General features: G+C 44.2%; 1 protein-coding gene across 2 annotated transcripts in view; it reads left to right on the top strand.

Moving 5' to 3' along the window:
- Window positions 1-16,102, top strand: part of map1aa (microtubule-associated protein 1Aa) — a 45,775-nt gene that overhangs the window by 8,335 nt on the left and 21,338 nt on the right. Inside the window, exon 1 of one of the 2 annotated variants that reach the window (XM_023951845.2) lies at window positions 2,535-2,725. The exons of the other annotated variant lie outside the window; for it this stretch is intronic. The gene's annotated coding sequence lies outside the window, so the exon portion shown is untranslated. Of the gene's footprint in view, window positions 1-2,534; window positions 2,726-16,102 lie in introns of those variants that run through there. 2 annotated transcript variants of the gene reach the window in all.

Here is a 16,102-nt window from a genome sequence, read left to right as displayed (position 1 = left end):
ATTTTCGTTTGGGTCAGCCCCACCCTGCAGCTGCTGCTGCAGTCACGGCGCTCAGAAGGGGCCCAGACTTTTGCTGCTTCTCGCTTAGCAGCTACTGGACCATCCTGCCTCACAACAACCACTGGCTCCTTTGGACTGTCTAGAAGGGCTAGGTGGTAACAAACATGATTGAAAGGGAAACAACAACACTAAAAGCCACCAGAAGCTACTTCACCAAAGCCAGGGTCCAGACAAATGCTCCACCTGGGACTAGTTGCTTCCCCATTTTCAAGTTAGACCGTTTCACACAGTCCTTCAAGGGAGGAGCGCAATCTAACTACAAGTACACCCTGTTAACCTTACTAGGAGAAGGTCCGAGTTTATTACCAAAATGATGCTTTTTCTGTGGGGTACGCAGGTGTGGTCCTAGTTTTTGGGTTGTCTGGGTCCGTGGAGGGGCATAGGGATCTTATCTTAGATGACCCCCCCCTTCCATTGACGTGTTCTCCCTACCATGACAAAGGTGGATAAAGGTGGAAAGATTTCATGTAATCCATGGACACCAGTGAAGATCACAAATCATTGAAGAAAAAAGGTTCAGCGCACTGTCTAGTGGGTCTAGATGACCCAACTCCCAATGTTAAAGTGCCTAGGATAGCACAAGGGTTACAAGAATGGTTACAGGTGTGTCTTGCAGTTCCCTTGAGGCTTGCAGGGAACGTACCATTGTCGTGCGTGTGATAAGTGTGTCGTAAAGTATTCAAAGGTCAAAGGGATAATGGAAGTTATGGCGTATGTTATGACGTACGGATGTGTCCATACGCCACACACTAGTCACTAGTGAGGTGAGCGCACTGGCCTCTTAATGACTGTGCACAAATGCTGTAGGCACGGAGTGCGGACGCCATATGTTGGTCCCCGTAGGACGCTCGTTGGATGTCCACACATTATCCGTTCTGATATACTTTGCTAACAGTCAGGTCGTTAGATAAGGGCCGCACTCTTATCACATGAACAGTGCTAACAGGCACCTTGCTCAGTCTATAGGATTTACCTACTTCCCCATTACTTACCTCTGTGTGTTGTGTAAGTATTCTCTTCATCCTGTCAATCACAGCATGCCCATACAAAAAAATGTGCATGAACATTTTCTCTACACATTTTTTTCTGAGCAATCCAAAACTTTGATATTTTGTGCGGACCACCTGTACACATTTGACCTTTTTTGGCCCGCAGGCAGCCTGTATCAACCCGTAAAAGCAGTGATGGTAAATGGCGTATACTTATGTAGCGCTTTTCTACCTACAAGGCCCAAAGCACTTTACAGTCACACACACATTCACACACTGATGATAAAGGCATGATTAGGGTTTAGTTCTGGTCTGCTATAGGTCTGGCCGGTACTGGTCTGATCTGAAGCTGTTTATAATGAAGGTTTTCATCTTTAGTAGTTGTAAAAGTTGACCTGAACTCTAGTTTGGACCATAAAAGAGATAGCTGGTCTTTCTGAGAACTCTGTTCAGAATGTGTTTTTTTCTGCTGAGGTGGGATTCTTTTTATTTCTTGTTTTCTTTAGAACTTTCATCACTTGCAGCTGTAATAAAAAGCTAGCTGGTTGGTTGGTTGGTTGACTCATCCCAGGACATTTCCAGTGTGAATGACGAGAACATCTAGCTTCTATCAGAAGCTGATCTCTACGGAGCCTGTGACCTGACATGGGTACAAAAATAATTAATTTGCTTCCACGAAACAATAATTGACGTGATAAGTCATTCATCAACACGGATGTGAGCAATACGTGAACTTACAGCAGATACCTTCATATTTCTGCTATTAAATAAGATAACTGGTTTAAAGCAATAATAAAATATATTTTGCCATTGCATCATTGACGCTTCCATTGTCTAGGTGATGGCTATAGACAGATAGACACAGAGCCGCTGTCTGTCTGCCGATCTCCGGCAGCAGAGCGAGATCCCCTAGTTTGATTCTTGTTTTTCTTTTTCCCCTCTTGAATTAATGTGGGTCACAGAGACACGGATGTATCTGCGGAAAGCGGCTTTTGCAGCAGGACGGAGAGCGTACCGGGATGTCAATGAACCCAGACATGGAGACGTGATTATCGATGCTTTTGTAGAGCTTTTTAAAGTAAATAAATCTCATCTCTAAACATCCTCTGTGTCTTCTATGCATTGTAATGAGACACGATACACACAGACAGAAATGTGAAGGTGTCTGCTGTAAATACTAGGATTGCTCACATCCCTGTTTATGGATGATTCATCACGTCAATTATTATTTCCTGGGAACGAATTCATTATTATTATTTTTTTTTACCCATGCCAGGTAACGGGCTCAAGTCCACACCTGTCACGCCTTCAGAAGCCCCGCTCCTTTAAATAATCACCATAGAGCTGTTGGATATGTGCGCACGTGCTGACAATATAAAGCCTGAACATGTCAATTCGGTTGGTAAATATACACACCGTTTTTCTTGTGTGTCGCGCACGCTGACGGCGCCGTGCGCGCGCGGGTGTTAGGCAGGCCGTTCCGTCATCCCTTCATCCTCCGGCCCCTCCCCCCTCTCCATCCTCACGGCTGAAGGACGGGGGCACCTCAGCCACAGCGCGCGCGGCACCGGTGTCTCACGGACACCCCCCCCCCTTCCCCGCGGATCAGGGGTGTAACTGGACTTGATGGTTTTCGTGGATCGGCGTGATCAAGAAGAGCCGACTTCAGCGTGCACGTGAGTACCACGCATCCCCTGACACGCACGCGGCCGGTTACTGTAAACCCGCACGTTACGTTCAGGGGCTGCAGGATTTCTGAATGTTGCTGGTGAGCTGGAATCTTCCGCCTATGTCTGAATTCACCACGTTAGAGTCCAGCAGAACCACCCGAATCACATTTCTGGAGAAACGACCAGCGGAACCGAATCAGCTCGAGCAGCGGCTCTGTCCACTGCCCCCCCCCCCCCCCCGACTCATTTATAAAATGCTTGAAATGTTTAAAAAAAAAAAACAATCAGGAAGAAGATGCTCAGACTGATGCTGATCAGATGATACTTTGACCTTATATGAAGCAGAGGTAAATGATCATCATGTGGAACTCTGTTTCAGTGGAATTGCTATTTTATTTTATTTTGTGATCTTTGTCTTCAACCGTGGGCTGATCCTGACATCAGAGTGGAGATCTGGACAGTGACGTCACCCTGACTGATCCTTCTGATTTTTCAGCGTTTGCCTCCTCCTCCTCCTCCTCCATGTGTTGTTCTGAAGGAGAAGGTGATGAGGTTGGTGCTGTGGATCTGGTCTCCCTGATCTGACCCCCTCTCACTCAGGGTGGGAGAGGCAGTGCTGAACTCAGCAGGGTGTGGACAGACAGCATGCTGAAAGCAGGTCTGAGAGAGTCGCAGCATTAAAGAAGAAAAGCTGTTCAGTGACCCCCCCCCACCACCACCACCACCACATGTCCAGGATCATAATTGTGTGTGTGGGAGGGGGGTCTAGTTATCAGGAAACCAAAGTTCAGATGGGACGAAGCTGTTCCCGGCCTGCAGAGGCAGGTGAACAGGAAAACCGGTGAACAGGTTTGGGTTGACGCTCTGAGCTTCTTCATAAACGTGATGCTCCAGAGATGTGGAGGAGCTGCTAAAGCTAAAGTTGTTAACCATCGGAGAAGACACTGATTATGTTTAGAGATCAGGTTTATTTCTTTGAGAGAGGTCCACAAAAACATCACGTCTCCATGTCTGGGTTCATGAGATCATTCAGAGAGTCCTGCAGGAGCTGCGTCTGAATGCCGCCGCTTTCAGCGCTGCTTCCGTCTCGGTGATCCAGTTTGGAGAATAGCAGCTTTTCTTATCCGTTTTGCCACACTTTGTTTGTAAAGTGTAGCAAAACGCAGCAAAGCTGCTTTTCTCCATTTTAGAATTTGCTAAAATCCGGTTTGTTGCGTAAAGGGTTGAAGAGTAACAATAGTTGAAACACTGAAGATAAACCTCAGGTGTGGTTGATCATGTCCTGTAAGTCCCTCAGTGAGTCGTCCTGGTTAGCAGAGGATGGTACATACACCGTGCTCAGAATGATGCACTGCAGTTCTTTGGGCAGGTAAAACGGCCTGCACTTGACTGTGATATCCCACATCATGAACAGGACTGTGATATCACTGTATTATTGGTGCTCCGGGACAGTTTAACGAAAATCATAGTTCCTCTACCACGAGATTTGCAGCTGTCCGTCGCGTTGCGGTCGGCTCAGTAAACAGCGTAGCTTTCCGGTGTTCTGGCTTCGTCTGGGGTTTGTGGTCTGAGCCACGTTTCACAGAAACACAGCACAGAGCAGTCCTGCATGTACATCTGCGCAGCCATCAGACTGTGAAGATCTTCCATCTTGTTTGTTAGAGACTTAATGTTGGTGAAAAGTATGACCAGGAAGGTTAACCGTCCGTTGCTAAACCCGACGACGGATCGATTACCCTTTACGGAGCCCATTGAGACTACTTGTTGTGAATTTGGGCTATATGAATAAAATTGAATTAAATTTGAATTGAATCCTTCGTGCTGCTCCTCCCCGTCGAACGCGCTTCCTGATCTGTCTCTGGGGGCTAAAAAATCCAGCGACTGAAACCTGGCCCGGTGTGTTTTCCGGGTGAAGAAGTAGCTCTGGGAAGGAGCGGACGTTGTCGATGTCAAAATGCCCTCTGTGGCTCTTCTTATCAGGGAGCCTCAAAACGTACAACACATGAGACTTGGTGTATCTCACATGAAACATCACTAAATACATTAGAAATACTAAAACACTACTATATATACTATAAAGCCTGACCCGGAGAGTGACGCTGTGTCCTACTGTACAGAGCGCCATCTTGTTCACAGATCAGATCAAAGGACTGGGGTTTTCATGAAGAAGATAACGTTTTAGTTTAACATTTTTAATAAATGTGACAAAGATAGGAACAGAAAAAGCTCAGCGTGGACGACAGTCATCCACTGACATTGAAATCTAAAACAGAGAAATAATATTTAAGGGTTTTTGAAGCAGCAATGGTCAATTGATGTTCCCACCCTTACCCATATGAGCTTTTGGTCATGAAGATGCTATTTTTATACTTTGGTCTTGATTCCCATTGTGGCTATGCACTCCCTTATCAATAGAATTAAGGAGTTCAGTCACCCAGAGGAAGTGGAACAGTGAGGTTGTGGGGAGCATAGGTGAGGAGGGTCGAGGACTTCTATTTAGGTCAATAGTCCAGGACAACAGTGTGGGACAGAGGTGAAGAGATGTGTGGAAGCAGGTTAGAACAAGAGGAAGAAGGTTTTAGGTGTGATGAATGACCATGTTGTTGGTTTAGAGACTCTGATGCAGAGACAGGAAGCAGAGCTGGAAGCAGCAGAGATGAAGAGGCTGAGGTTCTGTTTGGGAGAGACCAGGATGGATCAGGAATGAATCCATCAGAGGAACAGATGATGGTAGATGTTCTGGAGATCAATGCAGGGAAGCAGATGGAGACGTTTGGACACGTAAGAGGAGGAACAGGGATGATGTTGGTGAAAAGATGCTGAGGTTGGAGCTACCAGGAAAAAGGTCTAGAGCAGGGGTCGGGAACCTTTTTGGCCAAGAGAGCCATAAACGCCACATATTTTGAAATGTAATTTTGAAAGAGCCATACAATAATGTGGTGTCCCTTTCCCACACGGAGGCACGGAGACTTAACCTCTTTTAAGGTTCTTTATTCTGGTTACTGCAGACCGCGACAAACGCCGTACAAATACTTCAGCAACTCCTTAATCTCTCCCGCTGAGACGAGAGCGCTTCTCCCAACTTTATATTCCCCCCCTCCTGCTCCAGCCCTCCCATTTCCCTTATTTGGCCCATGGCTGAACACCATTGGTCCAAACTACCCAATAACAGGCTGAGCCACAGAACTGAGAGCCAATCAGATGCGTTCAATGAACTTCAGAACTTTCAACGCGGCCCAACAGCCGCTCAGTCTGCGACAATATGTTTAAAACTAAAAATACAAATGAATGTGTGCATTTGATTTAATTTCAACATTTTTAAAGGACAATAAGTCTGTGGATTCTTTTTAATAACATTGTTATGCTGTTGCTTATAAATGATGAGTATTTCTCGTCAGGGCCGGCCCTGGTCTTCTGTGGGCCCTAAGCGAAATTTTATTTGTGGGCCCTCTAACTGATCTGCAGCACCAACAAAGCGCAACTGTTGTTGTAATATAAATGAGATATCTCCATTAATACATTTGTGAATTATTGTTGCTGCCGAAGAATTGAATACAGTATGTTGTCTGCATGTTGGATGCACATTTAGTGGTGCACAACAAATTTTAAATGCAAAGAAATAAATATGAATGACAAATGCATATAGATATATATTTTTTAATGTAACATTAGGCACTCAACAAATGACATTCACAAAACTCCAACTTATTTAAAACAGCAACTTATTAGAAAATCAAATAACAATAAAACAATCCAACATAAAGAACACAACAGCTCAATGAGGGGGATTTTGGAAAGTCAGAGTCTTTCTCAGTCTGAAAAGGACCTCTTTGCACCAAATCCATTCTTACTGGATCAGAGAGTGTGGTTGGCCATTCATCTGGACCAACTGGATTTGAGGTACCGGTAGGTGGAATTTTGGATCCAGTCTGCTCCTATTCCATACACGCCTCTCTTGGAGCCTCTGGAACATAAGATACAGAACTTCAATAAAAGCAAACAGTGAAAAGTAAAACAGTCAAATGTTTGCCTTTCAACAGTAGAAGTGGGGACAGCAGTTTCTTCTGCAGCTAAAAAACAAGAATTATTATTATAGAATAATCACTGATAAAGCCAATAAAAAGCCAGTTTTTCACAATTTCATGATCTTTTTATACATTTATGAGAGATTTATTGTTTGATTATTTGCATGAGGTGATATTTATTAATTTAATTATGAAGAACTTGGGACTCCATACTCTTCAGCTGCTGTTTATGAAAAAAGGGGTTATGCAGACACTGTTTTTCAAATTACTTTACATGCTATAAAATTACCTGAGATTACATCCTTAGTGATGACAAGAACATCTTGGGATGTGGACGCTGCACCTCCTCCAATACGTTATGAGAGCAGAAGAAACTGTTGGCTGAACATGAACGAACATGAACATCCTCATTATGTAAAATCAAAACTGTAAAATACAAATAAGAAAAAAATGTACCCATTTATAAATAATAAATGTGAACAGTAATTTGAGTATAAATGGAAATATAAGCATTTATACACTTCTTTATCTATTATTTTTTACGTTCATGATTTTAAAATAAGTACATTTATTTTGTTTATCATTTATAAATGAGAACATTTATTTCCTATGTATTTGACAGTTTTGATTCTCCATATTTAATGCCAATGCAAGATTTTAAGACACGTTCAATGTTGAAAAAGTAAGTCAGACTACCTGACCTGCTATAATAAACAGCAGTTTTTTAATGACATAAACCGGAAAATGTAGAACGCACTATATGTGTTAGCAAAACAATTAAACAATACGATTATAACATGAGTAAAACATTTTTCAGCCACCATACCATAATCATTACTTTTCTCTGCTATTAGCCGTTTTGGAAGGTCATGTCCGACCTCATGATCTTGGAAACTTGGATAACAGAATTATTTTCGAGTTTTCCATTGGAAATGACGACAAACTGGATTGTTTATGCAATCTTCACCTCGGATCGATTAGTATTTGACGTAAATTGCGCAGCTGCACCGTAAGGCAGGATAATGTATAAATACGGCTCCAACATCCTCCAAACTTACCTTATGATTGATGTTAAAGTTAATTTTTTTCAGCTCCTAATGATGGATAAAATCTCTTTGGCATGAAGTTCTCTTGTCGTTTTTGATCGGTGTGATAAAATGTGCTCGTTTTTTTCTTTTTCCCAACTTTATTGAAACAAAATGCGCTCGTAAATGCACACTGTGTATGGCTCAGATGGAATGATGTTGACCAATCGTTGCTAAGAGGGGCGTGACGCCCTTATTTGGGTTGCCAGATTGGTTCAGGTGTGTTGAAGGGGGGATCACAAAAGTGCAGGCAAGTTTCTTTTGCACAACATTCAGAGCGCACGTTGGTACGGAAGTTCTATGAAATGGGTTACCAGATTTGGGTCTTTCTTTATTTCATTTTTTTCGCCACTTCGGGGCCCTGGTGATGACGGGGGCCCTACGCGGCTGCGTAATTCGCGTATAGGGAGGGCCGGCCATGTTTCTCGTGGTAGTTCTGCTGATGGTCTAGTCTGGTTGATACGTGGTGAGTTTCTGCTTCGTTCAGGCGTTGAGACTCTAAACGTGATCGTAGGTCTGAATGTTCTGTAGATGTGAGACAGACATGGAACCAAACACACACTCACACACTGCAGTGAGTGACAGGCAGTGGGTTTTACGTTTTTACAATCCCTGCGCGATTCACCTGCTGCCTGTCCCCACAACACCTCACCCCCACCCTCTGCTTTCTTCCTCACACATCCCGTCCCCGCATCCGCGCGCTCTTTCTCAGAGACGGGAGGGCGCAGTTTTAGGCACGGCAATTCACAGGTTTCCAGGTGGTACAAACTCTGTGAAATAATAGATAATAGTAACTGATAGCGCTGGCGCAGATTTTTCTCTCTAAGCACCGCTACGACTGCGCGCTTCTGGCATCGCATCGCGCCCGAGAAGGACTGGTCTAATGAAAAAAAAAGTATAATTAAAGATTTGTCTGCGAGCCACATGTGACCATCAAAAGAGCCATATATGGCTCGCGAGCCATAGGTTCCCGACCCCTGGTCTAGAGGAAGACCAAAGAGGATGTTGATGGATGAAGGAGGATATGAGCGAGGATGTGTGAGTCAGGAGGTTGGAAAGGAAATGATTTGATGGAGGAAAATGATTTATTGTGGTGACCTCTAAAGTAATTAGCCAAAGGGTAAAGAAGAAGAGGAATCCAGTTCATGGACAACTGGATGGATGGATCAGTAGATGGAAGAAAACAGATCTATAAAGTTGTGGATGAATGGATACAGAAAAACAAGTGTGGATGGATGGATGGATGGATGGATGGATGGAGGGAGGCAAAAAGTGTTTATGGGAGGAAATATTTATTGATAAATGGGAATTGATAGATTGATGAAACTAGTCAAGCTTAATGGTTTTTGTCAGACTGGCTCCCTGAAATGAGGCCTTAGGGTCAGTGCACCCCCCTCAAGGCTCCAGTGTCTTGCAGTCTGTGGGAGTGTACCATGAGGCTTTGGCTCAGAAGAACATTAACTGGGGCATGTTTGCCTCTTTAACAAACAGTAGGCTGCCAGTGTAACCGGATTACTTCTGCGTTGTGTTTAAGAAATCAAAAAATGTTGGGACACAGCAGCATTCTTGGAGACCACCTCCATTTACTGCGGATCTGACAATTTTCCAATAATAAAATAGAAACCACAGTGTTAGCGTCCCGTTTCAGCTCCTACGTGAGGGTGAGAGGTAGAGGGAGCTCAGCTAACTCTTACACTGAAATAAACCGTCAACATCTATAAAAGTTTTATATTTTTCACAACAGATTTCAAATAATAACAGTGTAGCTGACATAAAATGAGGATTCATATTGCTAACGTTACAGGACAGCCACCTCTCCCGCTGGACAATAAAACAGAAAGGGGAGAGGGAAAGCAAGCGCCAAACTGATAAAGGGAAAACCAGCGAAGAAGAACACATTAAGGAGGAGCCACCAACCCAACACTGCATACAGGGGGGGGGGGGGGGGGGGGGGCACATAGGGACAACCAATATTTTTTGTGATTAAAAGAAAAAGACAGATTTCATCCGGTTACACCATCACCCTGGTGAATCCTGGGAGCAAGTCAGAATCTCAGTTGCCTTCAAGAGCTGCAGGATTGTGAAAGGTTTTCCTCTTGTAACTCTCTCTGCTTCCAGGTGGCCATTGGCCATTGGTCACCATCTGTGTAGCCTGTTGTTGATGGCTGAGCGTGCTACAGTTCATGGCTGCTCTTTACAGCTGTTTAAAGTTAACTGCCGAGCACAGTGACGAAGGTATAATGGCTTGTACAAAGACCTGTCATTTAATAAAATGATCTGCTTGTGTTTTTTTAAGTTGCATTCCCCTGATTTTCAGATCTGGGTGTTTTTGTTTTTAAACTGCAGTAGCAAAATTCTGTGCAGAGTTTCAGGGCTGAAAGAGAATACAGCAGCTCATAAAGATTTGTATGATTGACATTTAAAAACTGACGATTGGAGGAGCACAGGATGGTTTGAAGTAAAGGAAAGGAGAAGGTCCCTGAATCCTCAGGCACCACAATCCGTCAGACCCATCTGACCAAGATTTTATTCAGTCGATAGAAAATGAGGAGCTTGGTTTATAAAGTATGGGACGGTAGTTCCTTCTGAGGGAACTTCCTAAACCTGAAGACAGCTAAGGAAGTTGCCCCTCAGTTCTCTTTTAGTGAATGAAGAGCTGTCAGTCAGAAGATTGAATTACAAGGTCCATTACAGCTGTCCAAAGCTCAGGTAAATAGTTACTCAATTCAATTTCATTTATATAGCTCAATATTTACAACAATAGTCGTCTCAATGAGCTTCATACCGGTAATTATATAATAAACATGAATCGAAAAAGAACATAAAGTCATAGAATTCAATAGCTGATTGCTTAACTAAACTAAACTAAACTAAACTAAACTAAACTAAACTAAACTAAACTAAACTAAACTAAACTAAACTAAACTAAACTAAACTAAACTAAACTGGACATCCCTGCCCTTAGACCCTCCTTTGCGTCAAGGAAAAACTCCTTAAGAAAAACTGATTCCGGAAAAAAAGGAGAAACCTTATCCCTTGTGCTATCCTAGGTACTTTAACATTGGGAGTTGGGTCATCTAGACCAGTGTTTTTCAACCTTTTTTGAGCCACGGCACACTTTAACCTTGACAAAAATCCCGCGGCACACCAGCATCCCAAAAAGAAAAAAAAAAAAGCAGAAACTCATAGTCTGTTTTGATCTACAGCGCCCCCCCCCCCCCCCCCCCGGCAATCTGACGTGCATTTTTGTGATAATTGTGGCAGAAAAAGCAGGAAGTTGCAGATGTTTTTCTAAAAGATGTAATAAAAGTTAAGTTACATACAAACTGTATGTTCGTTGTGTTTTCAAGACGCTGTCCCTTTAAGCCAATGCATCATGGGAGATGTAGTCTGAAAACTGCGAGAAAACGGCAGAAAGACTCGCGTCTCTGAGCTTCATGGTTTTGTTCACTTGTTCCACGGTCTGATACCGGATTCTGTGGAAAGTTACACCGCTAAAGACGAGCTTTAGCTGGTGTTTTTGTCGGAACTGACTGAGTTATGAGCTAAATTGGAACAAGGAAGTGGAGACTTTAACCACTTCTGATTGGTCAGACTGATGACATGTGATTAAGCCTTCAAGAATGATTGGTGGAGTTGTGGAGACAGTAAAAGCTGCGGGACTTTTCCTTACACAGTTATAGCTGCAGCTATTTCGCGTTACCGTCATTCTTATCATAATGTCTTTAATAGAATCAAATAAACACAAAGAAAAAAGTATTTTATGATCGTTTATATTCCTAACTACTCAGTGTTTTATCAGGACCTGTTTGGATGAACAAAGAGCTGATTTCCTGGAGATGGGAAATGCTTTTAGATCAGTTAATGAGGGCAATTTTCCACGGCACACTTGACCATCTCCCACGGCACACTAGTGTGCCGCGGCACACTGGTTGAAAAACACTGATCTAGACCCACTAGACAGTGCTCTGAACCTTTTTTCTTCAATGATTTGTGATCTTCACTGGTGTCCATGGATTACATTAAATCCTTCTACCTTTATTCACCTTTGTCATGGTAGGGAGAACACGTCAATGGCAGGGTGGGGTCATCTAAGATAGCACAAGGGTGAAGGGTGTCACATGAATGAGGGATCCTCCCCCAGGACGGACAGGCGATGTACCAGAACTCTTAGAGAGAATTAGCTTATCTAACTCTACAACTACATGTTTAATTAGTCCAGGAGATGAGCTTCATCCAGGTGTATGGGGGGACGGCAGGGGGCACGAGACGAGCCAGAGGCAGGATCCACAACCAAGTGAAGGAGCAGGAGCAGAGAGGAGGTACACGGTCAGGTACAGGAGCACGGAATCTGGAATCATTCCCCCGGAGGGGAGTGGGATAGAGGGACAGTACATGATGCGCACTGCACAAAACAGAGGCATGGAGAACTAAATGATAAACAAATATAGAGGAGAGGAGAAGTTTGTGAAAGTAGAGGACAGAACCCCAGATCACCATACGTTCCCCAGCTTCAGGTTAGGGTTAAGCTTAGGGTTCACGTCAGGGCTTGGCTTAAAAAAGAGGGGTAGTAGAGGGCAGTCTTGTCAGTAGTGTTTGGGTACAATCGTGGATAGATTGTAGTGCAGGTGGGATCTGAAATTATTCGTGCGGTTGCAATGGGATCTGATCATCTCTGAAGTGTGTGTGGTGCAAGAGTCAGGTCAGGTCTGGTCAGGGCGGATGAGGTCGGGTCAGGTCTGGTCAGGTCGGGTCTGGTCGAATCAGGTCAAAGATGGAGGCAGATGTGGAGCAGCCTACTAGGAACTGATTGTTATTAAGTTTAATTCAAATATGTTAATAGTTAGTGAAATATACTCTGATTAGCTACTCTGGCAATAATCCTGTCTAACAAGGAATGTTTTAAACCAGACTTTGAAAGTAGAAACAGTGTTGACCTTTCTTACATGAGGCGGTCTTGCCTCACAGCAAGAACGCCCCTGGTTCAAGTTCCGGCTGGGGGACATGAAAAATCAACATCAATGGGGGCCTTTCTGTGTGGAGTTTGCATGTTCTCCCCGTCCATGTGCGGGTTCTCTCCAGGATCTCTGGCTTCCTCCCACCGTCCAAAAACATGCTTCGTTGGTTAATTGGCAATTCTAAATTGACCATAGGTATGAGTGCGGGAGTGAATGGGTGTGTGATTGAGGATATTCTACCCTGCAACAAACTGGCAACTTGTTCAGGGTGTCCCCCCTGCCTTCGCCCACAAGTGGCCGGGATAGGCTCCGGCAGCCCCGTGACCCAGAAAGGGATAAAACGGTATAGAAAATGAATGACTACTGACTGACTGTTTGTGTCATGTCTCGTCGGTCTTATCTTATGTCCTGAGTTGTGCACTTTTGGTCTATGCCAGTCACCTGTGTTGTCTCGTGTTGCACTTCCTGTTTTATTTTGAAACCCGAACTCTCCTCTCGTTTCAGGCCTTGTTACTTCCTGCCCTTGTCTGTTCCCTACAGGTGTGACTGTGTAATCTTCCCTGAGTGTTTCCACCTGTGTTTCCCTTCCTCATGTGTCTCCCTTTGTCCTGTGCCAGTTTGTTTGGTTGATTCATGTGCCACAGCTATAGCTTCTTTCAGAGACGAAAAACTCTTAAACTCTGTCTCTGAGTCCAGCCCTGTGTTCTGTCCTGACAGTTTGTAATAACTGGAGCAAGTGAGTCTGACGTAATCCATAGAAACTTCCAGTTCCAACTAAATGAAGTCAATTCAGTTAACATTTTTTCACAATACAGACACCTTCATGTTGGAACCGGACGCCATCAGTAAGCAGTGATTGGTCTGAGTCAACATTTCTATGGTAACCACTCTCACCAATGTTGACCTTTATTTATCCAGGTAGGTCAATTGAGAACAATTTCTCATTGACAACAATTATCAGGGTTTGAAGTGGGAATACAGTGGGGCAATTGTTCAGTTTCTCCCACTAACAAAGATGAGAGAGGCCTTTTATTATCATCACAGGTAAAGCTCAACTATGAGAGACAAAATGAGAAAAAAAATCCCATTGTCCGATTTTTGAAGTATTTATTTGTAAATTATGGTGGAAGATAAGTTTGTGGTCATCTACAAACAAGCAGGATTTCTGGCTCTCACAGACCTGTACCTTCTTCTGTAGAGGATCCTCTGTCCTCCACTCTTTACCTGTATTGATGTCTTCTGTTTGAACTCTATATAAAAGACACCTGTCCACAACCTCAAACAGCCACACTACAAACTCCACTATGGCAAAGACCAAAGAGCTGTCTGAGGACACCAGAAACACAATTGTTGACCTGCACCAGGTTGGGAAGATGGAATCTGCAACAGGTTAGCAGTGAAGAAATCATCTAGTAGTTATTAGGAAATGAAAGACATACAAGACAACTGATAAACTCCCTCCATCTGGGGGTCCCCACAAGATCTCACCCCGTGGGGTCAAAATGATCAAAGAGAACTGTGAGCAAAAATCCCAGAAACACACGGGGAGCCGGGACCAAAGTCACAAAGGCTACCATCAGTAACTCACTACACCACCAGGGACTCAAACCCTGCAGGGCCAGGCGTGTCCCCCTGCTAAAGCCAGTACATGTGCAGGCCCGTCTAAAGTCTGCTAGAGAGCATTTGGATGATCCAGAAGAGGATTGGGAGAATGTCCTACGGCCAGATGAAACCAAAATAGAGTTTTTTGGTAAGAACTGTACTCGTCGTGTTTGGAGGAGAAAGAATGCTGAGCTGCATCCAAAGAACACCATACCTACTGTAAAGCATGGGGGTGGAAGCATCATGTGTTGGGGCTATTCATTTCTTCAGCAAAGGACCAGGAGAAACTGATCCATGTAGAGGAAAGAATGAATGAGGCCGTGTATGGTCAGATTTTGAGTAAAACCTCCCTCCATCAGCAAAGGCATTGAAGATGAAACATGGCTGGGTCTTTCAGCAGGACAACGACCCCAAACACACTGACCGGGTAACAAAGGAGTGGCTTCATAAGAAGCATATCAAGGTCTTTGAGTGAAAAATAATTTGAAAAGTGGAAAATAATTTGCAAATAAATTCTTATAAAAAATAGACAATGTGATTTTCTGGATTTTTTTCTAGTTGAGGTCTGTCTATGATGAAAATGACAGACCTCTCTCATCTTTGCCCCGCTGTTCAAAACTGAATGACCTTGCAATTAAGTTACAAACACATAAAATATGACATCGTCGCACGTCAATATGTACTCTAAAAAGTCTACAGGAAGCATTAAGTTATTGACTCAGTCCAGTTCTTTACAGTCAATGGATCAGACTCAGTTACTACTTGGGGGGGGGGGGGGGGGGGGGGGGATGCTATCCACAGAGGTGCTGCTGGAATCCAATCCTCTTCAAATAATAAAGGAATCATTTTCATGATAGAGATCAAGCACAGATGATGTTTACATGTGTCAATTTGGTCCTGAATGGGCGCTTCCCCCTCCCTGGCTGGAACTGATCCTGATGTTCTGATTGCAGATATTTTGTATTTCTGCTATCGGACTTCCAGAACTTTAAGAACCACCTTTGGAGGGGTGGGGGTTGAAGATGCTGAGCATGGAAGCTCCTCAGCTGCTGATTCTGTATATAGTGTTGCATTACAGGCTGCATTCATGCTCTCCACGCGCCCCCCTCCCTCCCATAGAAATGCTGCAATGCGTCTCCCTCAGCTCAGACCGGGTCTGTGAGATTCTGCTGGCAGCAGCAGCCAGAGTGGCGTCGCCATAGCAACAGCTGCTCAGACGTTTTAGCATATTTGTGTTGTGATGGTTTGTGAAAATGCAGTGAGGTTGAACTGTGGCCACGTTTGGAGGAAAAACGAGGAGTCTGCGGGGGGGGGGGGGGGGGGGGGAGGGGGGGGGGCATATGCTCAGTGGTTCAGTGGGAAATGCTGGCAGGTTACCAGAAGTGGATGATGCATCCTCACGCTCCAACTGAAGGACCGACACGGAGCTGATCAGCTGCTCTGGTTATTTAAGTGTGGATCTTCCTGGGGGTGGGGGGGGGGGGGGGGGGGGGTGATGGGGGGGGGGGGTTGCTGTGGCAGTAAAACCACCAACCTGTAGTCCAGTGAGGTTTCAGGGTTAATTTACGCCGCAGCTCCCTCAGGAGAAGCTTCTCTCTCACCAACGATGAAGTTAGTTTAATCGTAAAAGTGTTGAGATGTTGAGAAGTGACACAAGGTGATTTTTAACCCTTGTGCTATCTTAGATGACCCCACCTGTGAAGGTTCACAATC

Source organism: Oryzias latipes, chromosome 3, assembly GCF_053564925.1.
Source record: "Oryzias latipes strain Hd-rR chromosome 3, Olatipes_Hd-rR_3.1".
NCBI lineage: Eukaryota > Metazoa > Chordata > Actinopteri > Beloniformes > Adrianichthyidae > Oryzias > Oryzias latipes.
Note: the sequence above shows the minus strand (reverse complement) of the source record. Positions and strands in the feature narration are given on the sequence as shown.